The following is a 5900-nucleotide window of genomic DNA, read 5'->3' as shown; positions in this document are numbered from 1 at the left end:
TGTTGAACGTGTTATTTATTTTTTGTTGTTGTTGTAGGTTTTCTCGCCATTTGTCAGCACAAGATATATTGCTGCCAGTTTGAATGGTTGAGAAAGAGCACTGGAAAACCCCGGAAAGAACCACCGACCCACGGGAACCTACTGGCAGGCATTCTCACATACCTGAAATGTTAAAGGTGGTAAACCCACACATCCAAACCAAACTTCACATGAAGGCCTCAGTAATACAAACAGGGATAGATTCTGGCCCTGTACTAATATCAATGTATCTTAATTTAATAATTGTTACCTGGCCAACTCCTCATTAGACTGTTTTTATATTTCATTTGCATCCCGTATAACAAGAGGTTTTGCAAGCATTTTGTGAGCCATAAAATAAACAACGATGATAAAGATTGAGGTTTCGTCGTTATAATGTTTGATATCTGGGTTACAGCAATTCCACAAAATGCAGTTCTAGTTTCAGTTGTGCTGTAATACTAGCTCTGATATACTGGTTGACACTTTTGTTGAAGGTAAATACAGTGATAAACCTTTGAATACAATTAGATTGCATTCAGGTTAAATAATACGATACGCTCATTTCACACGAAGTTAAGCATACAAATGGATGAATTAGTTCATAATTTACAATATTTACAAACGTTTATAAATTGTACTTCACATATGCATTATTTCTACCTGCAAATGTCAAAATTCCTTGTAAAGAGAAACTCTTTAACCTTCACAGTCTCAACCCTTTATTGAGTAGAATCAATATTGTTTCTAATCGCGGGTGAAGTGTCGATTTGTGTATTTGATTCGCAGTTTTACCAAATATATGTATATGTAATGATTTGATCCATTTAAGATAATAATTTATTTTATAAGGGACAGAACTCCAACCCATGGTATATGTTCTACCAAGAATCGTACCGTTCAATGAGGTAAGAAATACACACACACACGCACGCGCACACACACACACACATACGCACACACACACTCTCTCTCTCTATTTATCTATCTATCTATCTATCTATCTATCTATCTATCTTTCCATCGATAAACCGTTACGATAATATAAACTTACACAAAGTGTAGTACTCTACGCTTATCCAAATGAGCACGCCAATTTAAACAATTCTGTGAATAGGGCAGTACACTTGTGAATACGTCAATGCAATCTAGAATGAACATTGTTGTGCCACAAAGTTAACAAGGTACCATGGTAGACAACATAACGCACAAAGGTAAAATAGGTAAATCCAAATGAACCTGGTTGTACACTATAAATGTCATTGTAGACAGGTTTTGAGATATAGCATGAGTTTTTGATTGTTGTTCTTCTCGAAATAAACGAATGAGAGAGTGAATAATTAGGGATATGGATGAATGAATGAATAAACAGCGGTGGATACTTGCATTTGAATTGAAGTACAACATAGTCATGTTCATCTGTATCAATATTCAGTACCTAATCCAGCAGCATTTGTCGAGTGTCAATTAAAATTTTATCTTTAAGTTTTATTTAATAAGTTTTTATTTGCTTATTGCCTTTCACAGGTAGCTTAAATTAAATGTACACTTTCTGGTTTATTCTGGTAATCATCATGATAGATATTGTTATTATTGATGTCGGACTCGGCCATGTTACTCGTGACGAGAAACATCCTTAAATTTGTTTATTATAGGATCCGGTTTAGTCACTTCTATTAACATCATTCGTATTGGTATGTTCTTTTCTATGTTAATGATATATTAATACATTATACACTATCTCGATTATCATTATTATTATTATTATTATTATTAGTTTTGTTGTTCTTCTTCTTCTAGTGATGCTCTTAATGGTGGTAATTGATGTTACTGGTGATATTCCTTCAATATTAATATGCCTTTACTAGTATAAGTCTGATTATCAATGAATTCAAAGTTTATCATAAAAAGTAAACATAAATGTTGTTTTGTATTTACATTTGGAATAAAATTTTCAATAATTACGAACAATGAGTGTGGGAGGTGGGTTCATGCAAGCGTTATATCTGTAGCATGGAATCCAACCTATATACAAGCGTGGTTTAATTGACTAAGAGAAGTAAATATACTCAACTCTGTTCACAGAAGAATGTGGATATCAACTGGTCTCCAAACTGATGAAAATTTGTCCAACCACTGCATATTTGCGCGGTAAGTATGTGATGCAATTTCGAGTCAAAATGAAATTTGTTGGCATATTATGTAGCCTACTGTTCCAAATCAAACACTGCACATATCCGGTCACACATACATTACAGTTAATATGTGAATTTCTGCATCCAGTAAACCATCTTTCACATGAATATCGCAATATCCATATAATATTTAGTTGCGAAAGTGACACTTTAACATTATGTAAACATGGATCGTCAACTGTACGGATAGTGCATCAAATAATGCGACATCAGACACATTGGTCATTCTGTGTTGAAAAATGATTTTATCTGTGCAGAAAGTTCTGTTTATTCGGAAGGACGTTTGTTCTTTGATTTATAGTTTGTAGGATAAGCTTAATCTACTTTCAAACGTCAATACTAGTTCAACTTTGTTTGGACTATTTGTTTACGCAAAACAAATGAAAGGTGCAACGTTCGTCAGAATGAACGAAGTTATTCGTTTTTATTTCCATCTAAATAATCTCAACTGAAAAACCACTATATGATAAAAAGAATCTCAACTAGGCAATAACTTAATATTAAATTTCTGACACTCGTTGAATAGTGTTCCGCATTTGCTCGCCAAGGCTCGCAAAATCAAGACATTATTCGACTCGTTACCTAAATTTTATATTAAATCATTATCTATTTGAGATCCTTTCTGCGCTGCCCTTGACCATCAACCGTCTGCAAAAAATAATGAAAGAAGTGGTGCTGATGTCTATTGCAGTGAGAATCAAATTATTTTTACTTAATTTCGGACTAGTGGAGGGGGGCGGAGGACAGAAACAACGCGAGACGAAAAGCAACGCCATCTACTTCTACAAAATGTACTAAAGTTGGTTGCGCGAGGTCGCATAAATATGCTTAATTTGACGTAAAATCAACAGTGTATGCTGTCACGTTTTGTTTATTACGAAGTACATTCCAAATATATGGTGTATATAAAGAGATTTTTTTGAGTCATTCACACTTATTGTGTTCCCGCTGTACGTTTGCAGACACATTTAATATTGTACTTGGATATTTTTCTAAAGGAAAAAAAAAATATTTGTTTGGACAGTACAATGGAAATAGAAAGTGCTCATTATCTGCATTATACTATTATTCAGGAACTGTTATAAATTATTCGAAGGAATTATGGACAACGCTGTTTTGACAACGTCACGGTTCTTGAAAGACCAGTACTATTCCAGCATTGAAATTTAAAAGGAACTTTTCATTGATATAGGACTTTAATAAACCTTTACAGGGATTAGTTTGGATTCACTTCGTAATGCTATAAGTTCATCTCACATTTTTCATTTATAACTTTGATAATTAAAGTGTTTGTTACGTTTTATAAAATTTGTTAGTTTTGGCTCTCTTCCGTTACTTAAGTTTGTGACCATAGCGTCGTAGCAGAAAAATGGGGTCTCTTCCGGGATACGAATTTCAGAGAAATTGAAATTGTTTTCAAAGTTAAATTCATTTTATTTCGGAATTATCTTAGTCCCTATTCGTTTTGAATTTATATAGTGAAACCAACAAGCTTTCACAATGTGAATTATAGTGGAGAACTTTATATTATATCAAAACCAGGAACGGTTAGAGTCCTTGAAAATCACGAATTGCTCCAATTTGCCAGACAATATGATCCTTCAGAGATAAAACCGTCTTTGCTAGCAACAGAAATAAAAAGATAGTTTGGTTCAATAGTTAGCAGAGAAGAATATTTTGGACAAAAGTGCATTGAGTTTGATTAGTAATTCGGACACTGGCTCTAACCTACAAGGTATGCAGTTGCAATTAAAATACAAAAATGAAATATCGTTAAGAAAGCTTGAGCTTTAAAAAGATGAAAAAGAAATATAAATGAAAATGAAAATGCACGAAAAAAAAAAGAAAAGAAATGCAAATGAAATTTCAAATACAAAAGAAGTAAAGATGGAATTTCAAATTGGATTAAAATAATTAGAACTGTCAATAAAAATTACTCCCCCGTTTGATATTTTCAGAAATAATAAGTTAGTTCCCCATTTTGCAGGAAATTGCAGAACAGTATTTTTGGCATTTGAAAAAAATAGCTACAAGTCTAAAATGGCCAAGAGAGTACTTTGTTATGCCAGAGCGTACTTACCATTAGTAGAAACAACAGCTGATTATGATTTGGTAAAGGATGTGATGTGATGTGATTTTGATTTTTAACGTAGCTTTAACAATTTTTCAGTCATATCGCTACGATGTCTGCAATGTGGCAGTTTATAGCGATGTCTAGCACTGGGGCATCATGCCGCAGACATGTAGCATGATGTCCCACCCAGTCACATTATCATGACACCAGGCCGACCAGTCCTTACACTAACCTCTTAATGCTGAACGCCAAGCGAGGCAGCTGTTAGTACCATGTTTTAAGTCTCTGGTATGACTCGGCCGGGGATCGAACCCACGACCTCCCGCATCAGAGGCGGACGCTCTAACCACTAGGCCACCGGAGCGGTTTTGGTAAAGGAATGTATCTTGAATGCTTATGAGTTGGTACCTAAAGCATATAGACAGGGGTTTCGGAATAGCAGAAAAGCAAAAGAACAAACCTATGTCGCATTTGCGTGTGAAAAAGCGCAACAGTTTGATAGGTGGTGTGTTTCCAACAAGAATAGAAAGATTAGGACAAACTTAGAAACTTATATTAGTCAAAGAGTTTAAGAACTGTGTCCATAGTGACGTCAAACTTTACCTTGTTGACCACAAGATAGATACTTTAGCAAACGTGGCTTCTACAAGTGACAAATATTCCTTGGATCGGAAAGTTTCATTTATCAGTAATATTTACTCTCAGCAGATGGTTAGTAAGAGTCGAAATCAGTCTCTATCTAGTACTTAGAAATTTCAATATGTTACAACTAATAAGAAAGCAACGTCTGATAAAACTAATCAGAAATCTTCATCTTTTCCTACGTGCACTTATTGCATGAAAATGTGACATGTTATTTCCGACTGCCTTAATGTAAACAATAAGCAACAGAATGAAGACAGAAATATACATTTGTGGGGTCAAACTAACCCCAGTCTGATTCTATTCTGGAGAATTATGGACCATTCATGTCGAAGGGTTCTATATCACGTATTTGTGATTCGACCAATCATATCCCTATTAAAATATAAAGGGACACATGAGGTCCTCATTGTTTTGTATTGTCAGATAATTTGCATTTGTCTGAGAATTCTTTGTATTTTGAAAGTGTTCTTTTTTAGGGAGTAGAGTGCAGTTTTATTCAAATTTCTCTTTATAATGTTAATTTAACATAAGACTATTTTTCAGGGCCGGCGACTGTTGGCACTGTGTTTATTTAACCACGGAGGACTAATACGGTAGAAAGGTAGACATTTAAATTTTGAATGACTCACGAGCTCCCCGTCACCAATGCCGACATCCTAAATACATGAACAAGACAAACCAAAAATGTATAACAATGTAAACAATATTAATAATAAATAAATTATTCAAATAATGTCTGGATATAAATCTTACAATTACACTTTACTTGTATTTTAACACATTAATTTGGCCTGTTGCAAATGCCTATTGTGAGAGAATCTCCTTTCAAACGGTACTCATCTGTATCAGTTCCCTTTTTCCCCTGCTCCTTCCCTCCTCCCCTCTTCCTGTGCCGCTCCTGGTACTATTCTCCTCCTGCATATTTCATGTGCTTCGTGTAATCCGCACCTCGTAGTAATATTCTATTA

The 5900-nt window shown here is 34.5% G+C and overlaps 1 long non-coding RNA gene across 1 annotated transcript; it reads left to right on the top strand.

Annotated features, from left to right (window-relative positions):
• The first annotated feature begins 873 nt into the window (after nucleotides 1–873).
• On the top strand, nucleotides 874–5684 carry LOC149771387 (uncharacterized). Its single transcript, XR_016418299.1, has 3 exons — nucleotides 874–926; nucleotides 2104–2169; nucleotides 5476–5684. It is a non-coding gene; the product is annotated as an uncharacterized LOC149771387 (long non-coding RNA).
• Nucleotides 5685–5900: the final 216 nt, after the last annotated feature.

The sequence above is a fragment of the Sinohyriopsis cumingii genome, unplaced genomic scaffold, assembly GCF_028554795.1.
Source record: "Sinohyriopsis cumingii isolate HCF-2022 unplaced genomic scaffold, ASM2855479v2 utg001881l, whole genome shotgun sequence".
NCBI classification, from domain to species: Eukaryota; Metazoa; Mollusca; class Bivalvia; order Unionida; family Unionidae; genus Sinohyriopsis; species Sinohyriopsis cumingii.
Note: the sequence above shows the minus strand (reverse complement) of the source record. Positions and strands in the feature narration are given on the sequence as shown.